This window comes from Castor canadensis, chromosome 3, assembly GCF_047511655.1.
Source record: "Castor canadensis chromosome 3, mCasCan1.hap1v2, whole genome shotgun sequence".
NCBI lineage: Eukaryota > Metazoa > Chordata > Mammalia > Rodentia > Castoridae > Castor > Castor canadensis.
The window spans coordinates 29,031,331-29,047,754 of NC_133388.1; the positions used below are offsets into that span (position 1 = coordinate 29,031,331).

General features: G+C 38.6%; 1 protein-coding gene and 1 non-coding gene across 32 annotated transcripts in view; both read right to left on the bottom strand.

The window, feature by feature from the left end:
• The window catches only part of Nrxn3 (neurexin 3), a 1,521,272-nt gene that overhangs the window by 1,211,622 nt on the left and 293,226 nt on the right, over positions 1-16,424 (bottom strand). The window lies entirely within an intron of this gene.
• On the bottom strand, positions 15,504-15,610 carry LOC141421994 (U6 spliceosomal RNA). Its single transcript, XR_012446663.1, has one exon. It is a non-coding gene; the product is annotated as a U6 spliceosomal RNA (small nuclear RNA).

Consider the following 16,424-nt stretch of genomic DNA (forward strand, 5'->3'; position numbering starts at 1 on the left):
TTGGGGTAGCTGATTCTTTTACTTCAGGATACTAAGATGTCTTTTCTTTTATGGAATGATGTTAATCAATGGTGTTTATTTTTTAAATGTTCTTACTTAACACAAATGTCAGCATACCCCTTTGTATAGCAGTCCGCCATCATTTCCCCCTTTTAATGATGTTTTAATAAATCTTTGTTTTCTCAAAAAAAAAAAAACTTTGGCAATCCAGTTCCCAATATAAAAAATCCAAAAGTCAGAAAGCATAAGGCCCTGATTTCAAACTCCAAAAAAATAAATTATGCAGTTGAAATTTTCAAAAATCTAGGAGTCATGTACTAAGATATCTTAGCACTACACAGCCACCTATCTATTTCAGGTCCTATACCTTAAATAAATGGAGGATACGAGGGGTCTCTCTTTCATAAGCTTGTCCAAGTGATAGGCCTATAATGTATGCCATGTATAATATCTCATTTAATCACAACTCTAAAACAACCCTGCAAGGTTATCATTATTTATCACCAATTTTGACTCTTAGCCTCAGAGGCTAAGAGAGATAAGCAATGTGCTTAGGGTCAACACTGCCCAAATAGAAGTGTCCAAGGCAACATCATGTCTAAGTACCTGTGTGGTCTCAAGTGCCAAATTCTTTCTGCAATATCTTGCTGGTTCTAGGCTCCCACAATAGGAATTGACTGAGAAAATAGTAATTTTTTTCAGAAAGGTGAGAAAGGAAGAAACTTTTTCAGACCTATTTCCAACTAGATCTTGCATATACTTGTCTTAGTAATTCATGGATGCCATCTTTCAACAGGAGAAAACAGAATAGTATATACTTATGTGATGTTGAGATTGTGTGATTGGTTTGGGAGCATGGAGTTGGGACTCTTTGTCAATATAAAACTGCATGCTGGGCATAATTTCAATTCAGCCTTTGTTACCAAAGAGTCATCAAAAATGTGATATATACCCTACACTGATACTTTCATGTATGTATATTTGCATATGTATAATTGTTGAGCATAATTCATATTAACTCACTAATTTGACAATCACAGAATACCAAATCAGGAATTCCTGTATATACAATGGGTATAAGAAGACATTGCTATCCAAGAAGCTTTTGTAAGGGTGGGGTGTCTGCTAATCCTCATTTCCTTTTGTCTCATTCCAGCCGGCTCCATTCAGAGAGGACAACAAAGAGCCCACCCCCATCAGCTCCCTGTAGATATCATTGGCCTGTGACCTTGGCCACATGGTAGTGGCAGGAAGGACTTGACCAGAATCTCATCTATTTTTCCTGCCCCTCTGTGTGGTCAATGAGCTGGAAAATGAAGGACACAATGCAGGTTTACAAGACTCATAATTAGGTCACAGCTGATCCCAATCTCCATCATCTGACAGCTGGGGCCAATAGACCAGTACATGCCATCCTAACACTTTCCAGGGGAGCTCAGCTTGGAAACATTCCTTCTTTCTTAGAATTCCTTTCTCCCCAAAGCTCCCCACAGACCCGAAGTAGCAAATCCAAGCAAATACAGCAACACAACTCTTCGTGGCATGAGTCAAATTCTCTTGGAGATCGGGGTCTTCTTTAGAAACAATACCTTAAGAGGAGACACACATAAAAGAGAGAGGGAAATCTGAAAAGGGAGGTTCACAAAGGACAAAAGAGCAGTCTGCAAACACTGTGGGTTGATTGTGGACAGAAAACAAAGACCAGTGTGTTAAAATTATAGCCATTAGGATGTGTCACTTAGCTTTGCTGTATCTCAGGTTTTTTATACTAAAAGTGGAATAACAACAATACCTACCTCACAAGGCTGCTAAAAGGAACAAATGTAATATTAACTTATATAAAATATCTAGAACAGCTCTGGTTGAGGGCTAAGTACTACATGAATGTTGCCTGATTATATTAGGTAGATTTGGGCTCAAGGAAAATATTTTTCTTAAAATTATTAGTAAATACAAAATGTATAATTTTATTAAAAATTCTTTGAAATGACCTGTCTTAAAGGGAAGTAAACTACCTACCACTAGATATAGTCACCTGGAGCAGCACATGGGGGCATGGAAACAAGCATACCCCAGGGCTGCTTAGAGAAGATTCCTACCCGAGGCAGTGCAATGTTAAAGTTATAATGTTTTATAGGTTTTTGGAACCTTCAGAATATTTTTTTCCATTTGATTTTGTTTTAGAAGCCAAATAAACAGGCTAAGTAATGTGCCCACTATGCAGAAAGTAACATTGAGGATCGGTGAAGACAGGCATGCTGATTTAAACTCAAATAGCCTTATCTGGAAGTTTAGAAACCCCTCACAGCTCCACACAGAACTCTTGTGTGACATCTTAGAAACTGCTTCTCCTTCCATATTACCTCCCTGCCTCATGGTAGGAACTTCTTACTCCTCAGATTTCTCCTTGTAGTCTCTGCCCCACCAGAATACTTCCAGCTCAGCCTAGTCCTGACATCTGCTTACTTGAGCTTCTAAAATCCCATCATTTCACAAATCTCCTCCTTGCCTAATCCACATTTGTCTGTAAATATCATTTGTTTACCATGGGAAGGGGAGGGAAATAAATTTCCTTCTGAGAGAAGATGAAGCCTCTGCTGCAGCTTAGCTTGAACCTTGACTTCCAAGATACAGAGAAGTGGCTTGGAAAACATAAAGCCAGAAGAGCAAAGGCCTTTGAAAAAGTGGTCACGCCCATAGAGAAAGCAAACATTTCCCCTGGTTTTGTCCCCCAAGATGCATGACATACTTTCCCATCACTCTCCCTAAACAGAAAATCCACAGACTATCCTCATCTCAGAATTTAGGGAAAGTTACAGACCAGTGCCAAGCACTTTGGCAAGGAGGACAATACTGGTTCCATTTCAAGAATTTCTCACAGGGCCACAGGGAAAATGGATGGCTTGCAGCAAACAAGATCTTCATGTTCATAAACCAGATTGCCTGGAGAACAAGTGAGTTACATTCTCATTCGTGGCATCCAATGCCACACTAAGGCTCCAGTTATCCAAGTCTGCAGAAGAACATTTTTGGCCTATGCAAACATTTGTACTCATTAATGTTGGAAGGTCCTCAGCTCTCCATACCAAACCTCACCCAAGCCTTCTCTCACTAGGACCAGCATTTACTTTCACTCTTCTTTACATCTCTCTGATCTACTAATTTTAGCTTCCTTTTCTTGGAAAAGGCTGGATGTCCAGTAAAAGACAAGCATGAATTCTCTTTTCAACCCATGGTAAATGCTAGCTACACTAATTTCTGTCTTCTTACCTCACCCTTGGACTTCATCTTCCCTGTCCTCATCCTTTCTCTCCCTTCCTCTCCTCATTCCTCAATTTACCTGCCTCCTCCTCTCCTCTTCCTCCTTTTTCTCCTGAACCCTCTCTCCCTTTGTTTCCTCTCTCCCTCTTATCTCTCCTTCTCTTTTCTTTTCCTCTATCCAACATGGCAATGTACTCTCAATTTTTGATTTTGTATCATATTCCCAACTTTCCTTCTCCCTCTAAAATTTGTTAGTAACTGTTATAAATTTGCCCTCCGCTACCCCAGAAGAAGACAAAAGTTTATAGGGCCATGACTCTTTACTCATCATTTTGATTGCTATTGTAAAAGCAGTTCTCTAAATTAATTTCTGAGATGCTATAACTAAATCTAAATGCAAACTTCTAATGAAATCACTAGACTGCAGAACAGGGTTCTAGAGTATGAGGATCTATTGCTTTTGTTTGCTTTTTTTTCCTTTAAAAATATGCCTCACCCTCTGCAATAGTCTGATTTGTGTCCTCCCCACCCCAAATTTCTATGTTGAAACCCCAACCCTCAGTACCTCAGAATGTGACAATATTTAGTGCTAGGGCCTCTAAAGGCATTAGTAAGTTAAAATGAAGCCATTAGAGTGGGCCCTAATCTAATCTGAATGTTGTCATTATAAGAAAAGATTTGGACACACAGAGAAACCAGGGATGTGGTGATAGAGGAACGACCATGTGAGGGCACAGTAAGTAATGGTTATCTGCAAGTCAAGGAGGCCTTTCCTCTCTCCTCTGAAACCTGGTGACACCTTGATCTTGAATTTTACACTCCAGAGAACTGCGAGACAATGGATTCCTTCTGTTCAAGTTCCCCAGTTTGTGGTATTTTGTTATGGCAGCCCCACCAAACTAATAACACCCTGTGAAGTAAACAGGGTGAAGTAAACAAAACTTCAAGTGCCGCCAATGTCCTGAGTACCCAGGAAGCCTGTCCTGCCCTACCCCAGAGTTGGAATGATACAAGGAATGTATATCAAAGGAAGTTCTTCAGAGTGAAATTGGAACTTATTTTAATCAAGCTCCAAAAATATCAACCAGATTTTACGTGAAAAGTCATTTGAGAAACCAAGCAACAGAAATTTAAATGCTTTAATGAGAAAAGAAAGTTCACATCCTAGATCTAAAGTCAAGCAGTATTAGTTGCATTCAGAAGATCAGTCAGACCATGAAAGTGACTAAAAAAGGAAGTTTATCAAAACTCAAACATATGGGGACATACAGATTTCAGTATACGCTAGGTACCTCTAGAAACTAGTTAGCCTATATATTATTGTAAGTACAATGCAAATTGCAAAGTCCTTGGGAATCCACCCCCACACCAACTTCCCACTTCCCTGCATGATCTTGAGGTCTGCATATAGAAGTCCTATATATCAATCAATGAAACAGAATCTGAATGTCCCTTGAATGGCTCTTCTCCTGACATAACCAAAGCCTCCACCTACCTTTATGAGCCTATTTTTTCTCAAATAAATCATTAACAGTAGTAGTTTTAGCCCCTGACTTACTTTCTCATAGGTAAGACCACGAAAGCTGGCAGAGAGATTCACAGAGAGTACATGTGACAGATCTATCTCTGACAAGCTAGTGAGGAAAAGGAAAAGCCAGGTACAGATTTTCATTTGTTATCCTATTTTCTCTTTTTCTCCAAGAGCCTATTCTTTCACAAGTTAAGCACAGACTCTCAACAGCCTCTTGTCCACTGTACCAAGAAGGAAGAGGGAAACCATCACAAGGCTTAACAAATTGACTGCCCTTAATGGCCTCCTTTGCTCTGGGATAGCTATACCCAGATAGAAGTGTCTCTACACTGGTCTCTTATGTCAGCCAGATCAAAGAAAAGCAAAGCACGGACTGGATGAGGCACAGTATACACATCCAAGCTACAAACTGGCCTCCTAGGAAGGGGCTCACAGACCATCCAAGAGAACAGGAGGCACCTCTTGTTTCCATGGTGTCCTTATAATGTTGAGCCATTCCAGGAATGTTCAACACACATCCATCTCCAAATTTGGCTTGGAGGAGCAGGGATAAAGAGGCCCAGGGAGGCCACTTATCCAAGCTTTTATTCCCAAAGACACTCCCCAACATTTTAGCCTTAAAAATTAGTATTATTATGGCAATATTTAAACATTCACAAAAATACTAAGAATCACAAAAAGCCCAATGCCCAGCTTCAACAATTGTTACCAACATGATTTCATCTAGCTCTCTCTTTTTGTTGTTGTTATTCCAGAATCTTTTTAAGAAAATCACAAGCAACATAAAATTCAATCCTTTGGTATTAGTTCTAAATGAGTCTATGTTTAGAGCCACCACCGATAAAAATACAAAAAAAGATATAAGAAATCAGCAAGCCATTCTAAGCCACTTGCCTATACTGTAGTGTGAATTAATATCATTTCCAAATTCAGTGATTCATATTTTGTGCCATACTGCATTGAATTTTTACATTAGCGGCAAATAATTTCTTAAATGTTAACATTTAAAGGTTATTATAACTATGTATTTGCATTTCTTTATTTTGCCAGTGGGCTAAGAACTTTAAAATATAGAAGAAAATGAAAGTAATAGGAAGAAGCAAAGCAAAAACCAAAAAGTAAAGAAAATAAAGGGCTCTCTGAACCTCTTCTTGTCCCTAATGAAATATTTTATGTGAATTAAATACAATGCAATGACACTGATAATAGCAACAATTTGTTGCCAAGCACCATATCATGCCCTTGACAAAGAAAACTCCTACACAATGGAGCATATCTTATTCATCCATGTCCATTACACAGTGCCTTGTACATAGGAAGTGCCTCATCAGTGTGCTTCTTCGAATCATATGAAGTCATTTTTATAGAACTACAACCTGAAGCACTCCCTTCTCTACTTCATAGTGAAATGGATAAGTTGACAAATAACTTTATGTTGGCTTTGGGGAAGAAGAAACAACTTAGGGGAACTCGTACCTTTTCTTTCATCTAGTTAAATTCTCCTAATCAAGGGACACAAAATTGCTTCTTTTTGTGTGGCTTTGTTAATCTAATAAGTAAATGTGAACTCTTTTATTTACATACTAGAAGTATTCAGTCACCTGCTGGCCCTGTCTCTCCTGAAGCCCACCTCCTTTTGGAAATCTCAGGCTATGATACTGCAGACCTCATAACATTGTGGTAGGGGAGAAATTGCCCAGAATAACAGACACAGGACAAAGGATGAGGCAAGGAAAGAGTTAATGCCTTATGGTGATAGCTAGTCCATCCCAAAGCTGTGTATTGACATGGTTCATTGTCTATACCATTCCATTTCTTATGCACTAATTCACAGTCATTATCATATCCAGACAAGCATCCCATGCTTCATTTACTAACATTAATTAATTTCCCCACCCCTTGCTTTTCATCTTATTTTAAAAGAATGTGGATGAACTATTCCATTCTCTTAGAGAAAGAATACAGATTTAGCAGTGATGGGCATTTGACTTTCTCTAGGGCAGATGGGGAACAAGAAACACACATAAGCTCAGGGGTGTGCTTGCTGAACTGTGGCCATGACTACACCTTTCACCTCCTGTTATGAGCCTCAACCACAGCCCCACTCCCAACCCCCTCCCATCTGCAAGCCCATGTTCCAGTACTACCCCTCCCCATGAAATGGTTTACAAATAGCCATGATGGGAGAGAATGGGCAATTGCAGACACATTTGAACATTTCTCCCCTTGGTAAATGAAGATATAAAGGAGGAAATTAAGTGCATTAAGAGGATTATCTGGCAGCTGCCTGAGAAGCACAGTTCTTACTTCCTAGCCCAGCCATTGAAACCTGCAACGTCCCCACACAAACTAAAAATCCCAACTGGGCATATGTCTGAATACCCTGCCTACTTCTCAGAAGAACAGGCCAAAGTACTGCAAAGGCAAAACAAACTGGAAACACCTAGGTGTCCCCACTAGAAACATTCTGTGCATGTGTGGTTTCCTTGTAATTTACTCTGAAACAGAATCACATAATTCCCCAACTGTATCATTTATTATTAGCTGTTATTAAACTCTGTGGCCCTAGTATGTTATTCAGCAGCTGCATTAATACTCTGCATTCCTGACATTATAACTGTACTACTAATCTTGCCTAGTGAACCCATGTAGAAATGTGTCTTCATGGAGCCTGTTCTTTTGTTTGTATATGAAAGAGCATGTATTGGTTCATATTAAAGAATGACTTGGCCTTTCCTCAAATGGAGCGTTCCATGGTAAAATCCACCCAGCAGTCTAGTTCACATAAAGCATCAGTTAAAATGGCCATAATTTAGTTTGCATCCTTGAGAAGACATGTTTCTCTAGGCTTCAATTTCCTCATTTACAAAATAAAATTTGTATGGGTAAAATGAACTCTAGGGTCTCTTTTAAAAGCTCTGGAGTTCTGACTACCTAGTTTAGCTCTTGATTAATCAGTGAGTTCCCCATTCTCCTCTCTCATCTGAAAGTTTTCCAGGCTAGAGAATCTTCTGGAACACTCTGAGCTCAAATTCTATCCAAATGTTTTCCCTTTCTCCATGCCATTGGGAAGGTGAGCAAAACTTTGTATAGCATCTATACAGAATGGATCAGAATCCTCCTTCATATGAATGAAATATCTTGCTCAAATTTTTTAAAAGATAGAACTAAAACTCAAGTTCTTGGATAACAGAGAACACAGTTTAAATACCAAGAATCATTATTAATTAGGTTCTCTCTTAGATTCATATAGAGATGGCAGAAAGCGCCAGATCATTCTTCCATAGCTGCTAAGTCTCTATCCTGGGACCCAGCTGGGACATGGAGCTAAGGACTAGAGACATGAAACATGGAGGAATTTGACAGTTGCTAGTTCATTACCAACAAATTAAGCAGTAGGTTCAATGTGAATGTAAATCCTGCTGAATATTCAGAGTCACACAGAAAGTTCTCTGGACAGTATGTTAAGACAGTAATTTTTTTTTTTGAGAAGGGGATCAGGAACTAGAGAAAAGGTTAGTTCGAGAAAAATTAATTTAGAATGTAACATATATGTACAGGAAAACAATGAGAGTCAACTCCCTGTATAGCTATCCTTAGCTCAACTAGCAAAAACCCTTGGTCCTTCCTATTATTGCTTATACTCTTTCTTCAACAAAATCAGAGATAAGGGCAAAATAGTTTCTGCCTGGTAGCAAGGGGGTAGGGGGGGAAAGGAAGGGAGTAGGGGGAAAGGGATGGGGTAGGGGGAAGGGGGTAGAAATGACCCAAACATTGTATGCACATATGAATAAAAGAAATAAAAATAAATTTAAAAAAAGACATAGTAATTTTATTATTGCTAGTTCCACTGGTTCACTGCCCTGTGGTGAAGTCACTCTTCCCAAGACTACCGGAAGTGCCCTGTGAGACAGGGATTAGAAAATAGGACTTAGAACCCTAACAAAGACTTTTCTAAGCTAATAAGGAAATGAGGAGGGATCTGAGAGGCTGGGGAGGAAATTAGGGATATAACTAATAAAACATATGAAAGAGGGACAAAAGGGCCTGGTGAGATGATTCAAGTTTGTAATCCTATCCACTCTGGAGGCCAGAGATCAGGAGGATCAGAGTTCAAGGCCAGTGTGTGTATGTGTGTGTATGGGGTTGGAGGTTACAAAACCCTATCTCAACCAAATAGTGGCTGGATGGGTGGTACACACCTGTTATTTGAGTTATTCAGGGAAGCACAAATAGGATTGCAGTCTGGGGTGGCCTAGGAATAAACCAAGACCCTATCTCAAAAAATAGCCAACACAAAAAGGGCTGGTGGAGTAGCTCAAGTGGTAGAATGCCTGCTTAGCAAGCAGAAGGCCCTAAGTTCAACCCCCCAATACCACCAAAAAAAGTATATTAGACAAGTACTAGAGAATATAAAGTCTTGAATTAGTCTATCGGTCAACCCATTGACAGTCATTTATTGAAGTCTTACAGTGTGCACAACTGTTATGTCCTGATTGCAATTTAAGAAGTTGGAGAGAGGCAGGAAGGTTTAATCCCAAATGTTTCATTGTCTCCTTTTATGGACTCAAAGTAAATGATCTAATTTGACACTATTTATCAAGCTTCTATTGTGAGGTAGGCATAACCCTGGATATACAGGAGAGCCGAGAATAAGCAAGCTTTATTACCTGCCTCAATGAGGCATAGGACAGGAATGAAACATATCCTAAGAGAATACTACAAAAGTCAGTCTTGAGCTCATGGGTGAGAGTTCAAGGGTGGGATAAGCAAAATGCCAGATGGCTCCAGGAAAGCTCTGGGAAGAGAAACCTTTTAGGTTGGCAGCAGCAACCTGAACAACATATGCCTGCAATCACTCATAGGAAATTCTCTAGTATTCTTACTATGAAGACAGAACACCTTAAAGATTACTAGATCGGTCTCTTTGTAACCTTATTTTCCCTCCCTCAAATGTCTCCTCTAATAGTTACCTCACTCTCTTCCTTATCCACTTTAAAACTAGATCACTTAGTTTATTCTCAATGTTCTCTCTACTCTCTCTCTTTGTCTCCCCTTTATTCTTACTGTCTCTCTCTCTTCCTACCTTTTAACAAGCTATCTTAGTCTTTAGTAAAAAGACCTCTCTCTCTTTCCCACTCTTCAACAAAGGTTTACATGGAACATGTTTGTGCCCACTACTGCTTTTTTGTCCTACTTCAAATTTGCTCACTCCATTTCAGAATATGCCTCAAGAGGAAAAGCAAAAACATAAAAGCAGAGGCAAAAGCTTTAACCAACTTTAAGCTCTAAAACTCTTGTTATAGGTTGAAGGCAACCTACAAAGGAAAAGAAAATGAATAAGAACACATTATCACACATACCACTTCTCTTTCTGTCTGTGCAATTCAAAACACATTGCAGTTATCCATGTTAAAACCCTTAGACTTGGCCTAGGTTCTACCACTATGGTAGGTTTCCATGACAACAGAAGATCTTGCTATTACACCTGAATGACCACCAACCTCACTGCAAGTCTCTCCTCTATTAAGTCTTTCCTTCTTTCTGACTGGGAGAGTCTTCAGTGATAGCTACTATTTTAGCAGATGGGTATGATGGAACTCTGAAACATGAAAGAAAAAGTAATCCTGTCATATCTATGATGATCTAAAAACAGCATTCTCTAACTTGAGAGAATGCTCCCCCAATACCATAAATCAGTTAAGATTCGTTATGCACAAGTTTCCTTTACAGAAATGACCACTCAGTTACAAAATGTTGAGTAACTTTTCCCCAGACCTGCCTCCCTGAGTTTTTGTGAAAAATTATTCTGTTCGGTTCTCTTAACCCCACATCCACATGGCATCTCAGGAGACTTGTGTGGGGTTTTCTCCTCCTGGCTTGCCTACCTTCTGCCACTACCACCCACTCCTGGGGAGAGAGCCATGGACTGGAAACATCACAAGTGGCTTTCTTTCTTTCCCTTTCTGCTCACTACAATGTCAAAAAGGTCACAAAGGAAAGACAGCACAGAGTGAAAATGGAGCATGGACTTGTAGAGGAAAAGAATTGGCAAAAGAACAGAGAACAATAAGAAAAAAAGAAAGAAAAATAAGCTGGCCCTGACAGGAAAATAAAGGGGAAGAAAATCTAACTGAATGAAACTTGACCTGGTCTCTATCTTAACCATGTGTCTGCTCTAATTATTTTATAAAAGGAGGAAAATATAGCAACAAGACAAAAGGGCAAAATTGTACAATGTCTAGATGAGAAAGACATACGTAGGTGGAATAATATTACCCACTTAAAAAATATATCCTTAATATTAATACTGTAGCTGACTCCTACTCTTGCTGTGACCTAGTTATTAGGACACTGACTTTCACAACTTGAAAAAAAAAAATATATATATATAGCAAATTGTTCATTGTATCTGAGTTACTAAGGATTAGTCCCTAATCCTCCTTTTCTTAAAACGAAGTTCCTAAACATACTATCTAGGAATCACCTACTTTTAAATAGTTTTATATTTTTAAATTAGCATGTATAAATAATATGAAGTGGTTTGATTGTGATAATTCCATATCTGTGCATAGTGTACTTTGAACAAGTTCACCCTCTCCATATACTTCCATTCCTCCTCACTCTCTTCCCTATGTAGGAATCACCTAATTTTTCAATAGAGATTTCCAGGTACTACTGAGAACTGAGACTCACTAGAATTGTGACTTGGGAATCTAACGTCTAACAAACACCACTGGTAATAATTATCCTCCAAAATATGAAAACTTCTCCCCCAACCTTTACATGGCTTCTGCTGTGTGCAATTACCCAATCGTATTGAATGTATAAAGTCTTCTTTTGCAAGTTACTTCTCAAATATCTCACATGCGACTTGAATCACTGCCATAAACAAAAAGTTCTCTTATTGTACCAGATGCCCCATAACAAAACTGATTTCTCCAGCTTCAAGTTCTTAATGATGAATTGATAATTCTCAGAACACTTAATACAATATAATCTACAGAGTTTTCCCATAAAAACAGCATAAACAGAAAAACCCTCATATGGCCACATATTCAACTTATACAAAAATAATATTTGGAGCAAGACACAAAGAAGCAAACTTAAGCTCTATCATAGTTCACAAGCAGTGATAGAATCAAAATAAAGAAAACAACTTGGAGTGCTCATTTCAAATCACAGATTCTGGACATTCTAATTCAGTGGATTGGGGGAGAGATTCAAAATCTGCCTATTAACACAGTCAGGAATCAAATTTTAGGAAATCCTGATTTGGTACAACCTGAACTGGCTTGATTTCAATAGTTTAAATCAATGTTTCTCACACCGTGGCACCAGGACAGCGACATCAGCATCACCTGAGGATGTGTTGGAAACATAAATTCTTAGGTCCTACACCAGCTCCAATGAATCAGACACCCCAGGGATGGGATCCAGCAGTCTTGGTTTAGCAAGTTATTTGGGTACAATTCATTTAAATTTGCACTTAGGCAAAGTTCTTAACTTTGCTGACAAAAAGAATGACCTTGGGAGCTTCAGAAAACACAATGTACAGGCCACTCCTCAGACCAAGTATGCCTCTTGGAGGAGAGGGTTAGGGAAGGGCCCCCTAGGTGATCCTAATGTGTAGCCAAGGTTGAAACCACTGATAAGAACAATACTAATTTCCTCACTCATGAAGCACAGGAGGGTTCACACTCTGAGTCCCATTGTAATATAATGCATTATCATCACAAAATTATTTACAACTACCCTGTGTTCTCAAATCCATTTTGTTCAGCTCAACTTCTTGGACATCAGTGATATGACAACTCTTATGTCTCTGCAGGAGCTTGGGGGGCGGAGGAAAGATGCACATCTAATTTGCTGTTAGATCAAGTTACAGACCTAAAATGATTGGAAAGTAGAAAGCGCTGAGCTTCTAAAATGTTCCTTCAGTTATGAGCTTCCTACCTCTAGCTCAGAAACACCCATAATGGAGGAGGGAAAGCTACCCTGGGTCTTCTTTTTCCAATCTGCCAGCAACCCCATGATTATTTCCTCCATCAACCCGGGTGAGTGGGCTGGGAGTCACTTACCCTCCTTTAAATTGCCCCATTTGTGTCAAGGTTATTTTGTACAAAATGATAAGCATTACCCATTAATTCTCTCTGCACCTCCTACATTTTCCCCCAAGCCTAGGCTCTTAGAAAGGCTTTCTCTTTCTTTCTCTGATTCCTTTTTTTAAAAGACTTTTAAAACATCGTTACCCTGTGGGTTTGTCATGCTTTTCCATTCTCTAATCCATGAGCCAACAGACAGATAATCAGTATTATTAATAAAATGTGTTATTATCATAACACTAAAAAGGAAACGATGTCAAATCTTGCATTTCCCTCCAGGTCCAGTTAAACTCCTCCTCCTTGAAACACTACATGTTGCCCTCACAGAATATTACTTTCTGTCAGTTTCTGGAATGATTTTGTCTCTGTGCCCTGCACTATCTACTGCTTAAGAGGCAAGAAGTATATTACAAAGTCATCTTTTCCCAAAGCACTGGTAAACTTTCCAAAGGCAAACACACTGGACCTTCTACTTTCTTTGTATTCTTCACGACCCCAATGAATTTTGGGGCAAAAAGCACAGAGCAGAAATTCAATAAACATATTATTATCATTACACCTATTTTATAGAACATCAAAACTGTTTAATCATTACCCTTGCTTTTCAGATATGATCGTCAAGCTGGAATGCAAAACTAAGATCAGCATCCTGTCTCTAATTTCAATCACTAAGATAAGTCTAAATCTTACAGATCCTAAAACATATTGATTCATGTGTGTGTGTGTATGTGTGTGTGTGTGTGTGTTTGTGTGTGTGTGTGTGTGTGTGTGTTTATGCAGGAGGAAGTCTGAGTCTTTCCCATGAGGCTTTTTTTTCATACCCTAATGCTTCTAATGTGATATCCTGGAACATCTATGAAAATTAAATACATTTTAGTTTTTGTAACTCAATCATTGCTCTTGTTATTGCCTTCAAGTTTCTCTTTTGTCCTTTTTAATTATTAGAATTTAAGAAATCATTTCAGATATATTCCAACATTTTTATCATAAGAAACCATTACAAATCTTGAAATTCAATTTTAATAATTGAAAAGACATTTGTTCCTTATGGGTAGCATTTGCATTTTAAAGCTGATAGTGTAGAATTTCAAAACTGATTTGAATTGGTTATGAAACAAATTCAATTTTCATTCTAAAAATGATACTGTATTTTGAGAAATCGTGCTCCTTTCTTTGCAGAAGCATAAGGCTTAATGATTCATAATGTGCAAGTTGCTAAGTTTATTTTAGAGAATAAATATACAATGCACTCAAATATACAGTAAACTTGCATGAAAGTTTTCATTGCATTTTTAGCATATAAGTAAGTTTCTATGCAAACACAATCTAGCCACTGATGTTCGCATATTCATATGTAACCAGTATAAATAGAAAGGTACTGTAGAGAGGTATAAATTACAGAGGATGAGCAAGCAAAAAGAATCTTCTATGATTAACTGGGGAAGAGAGAGCACAACAGTATGGGAGGTGATTCTCTACACAGCACAGGAAAAGCAAAAGAGAAAAGAGAGTGATAATATTTGCAAAAGGAATTGCTTCCCTGCCTACAGCACAAAAGAGAACATGGGTGAATATATACACTATAAAAGGAAAGCAGACTTGGGTGCAAAAACCTACACAATGGACAGGGGTAAAGAGATTGCAGCACCCATGAAGAAAAAGTGAACGAGAGCATTTCCCTGGCTGCTCCAAAGTTCAGGTATCCTAGGAACCAATACGTGGAGAAAGCACATTCCAAGACTTCAAATACTACCCAGAAATACTGCACCTAACGTATTGTAGACAACAAATAGATCTCCAGAATTATGTTAACCAAGATTTCCCAGTAATAACATGAGTCAACACACTTATGACTGGCATATCGCCATATAGCATGTTGATTATTTATACTCTCTAATAAAATTTTATTATAATAACACTTGCCCTGCATTTTGGATTTTCTCAGGGGTGCTGGGGGAAAAAGAGAATGAATTACAGGAAGAAATTCATATTAAAGATCGATTGATTTAAATGTTACACTCTGATGTTAAACTAGGTAATGAAAAGAAAAAAGCATTTTTCTAGAAGTAGTATTGGTTTTCAAAGTCATATCTGAAAGAAGGTGCTTTTTCTCCTTAATTAGTCCAATAGGCTCCCAATCCCCCATGAATTATAAAGCCACCATGGCTTCTTTCCGTTCCTGGACCTGCTAAGCCTGAGCTGAGGCCCTCACCCTCAGGTTCTTCCTTCCTGGCCTTGGATGCTCTTTGCATGACTGGCTCCTCATGACCCGGATTTCAGCTCAAAATCACCATCTTGAAGAGGAATTCCATCAAGTAGGCCAAAGCAACCCTTCCAGCCACTCTACCAGTCCTCCTTATCTTGGTTTTCTGGATAGCATTAACCACATCCTCATATGTGTCTTATATGTCTTTGATTATTTATGATCTTTTTCCTGGCCTTAAAAAAAGACACCATGAAATCAGGAAACTTATCTGATCACTTTATTGCCTTTACTCAGTACTGTGTATGGCACGTAACGGGCACTCAATAAATATTAGTTAGGTCAATTTATTAAAATTATAGCATCATAATAATCAGTAATCATACCAAAGCAATCCACTTTTTTTAATATGGAACACTTCATGGATTTACATGTCATCCTTGCACAGGGGCCATGCTAATCTTCTCTGAATCATTCCAATTTTAGTATATGTGCTGATGAAGTGAGCACAGCAATCCACTTTGCAATGGTATTTACTCTAATTTTTAGTACTATTTCCTTCTCCTGCTTCATTCTTCTGACACTAATTCCTATGTGACATTGTGTTATACATTTACTTATTTACTGTCTCTTTCACCAAACTATGTACTTCTTTGACTGCTCAGTTTACCTTCATATCCCTAGCACAGGTCCTGGCACATAGTAGCAGTTCAATAAATTATTGTCAAGTGAAGCTAATGGTATCACCACACATCTTCTCCTCCTTTAAGCAATGTACATGGAACTTGCTGCTTTGCTGCTTACCATCAACTGTCCTCTTCTTAACCATGTTGTTGGCTCTGTGTCTGCCACCCTGGCATGCCCAAGTACACTTGGCTGACTGAGGTGGAGGTGTTTGGTATGGATTAAATACTCTTTGTCAGCTCTTCACCAATGATAATTTGTAGGCTTTGATGGTGCTATTTAACTCTTTAGCTTTTATTTCAATTTCACTCTCCAAAGTCACAAATTGAAGACTATTTCACTACCCACCATGACTATTTCACTAGCCATCCACCTGAGACTCTTGTAAGAGAGGAGGAATAAGTAAGAAGAGAGCTTGGCAATAACCTAGAGTCACTCAACTTCAGAAGTCCCAAAGTAGTCACCAGAATGCACAATATGCTGTGAATACAGTAGATTCATTCCCATCCAGAATTCCTGGCCACCTCAAATGAACTTACCTCCATGGTGATAGTACACTATTGCAAGTCTGATACAAGCAAGGCACCATGCCAGCCTCTTTGGGAGTTGCAAAATTAAACACCATTTAGGTCCTATGAGC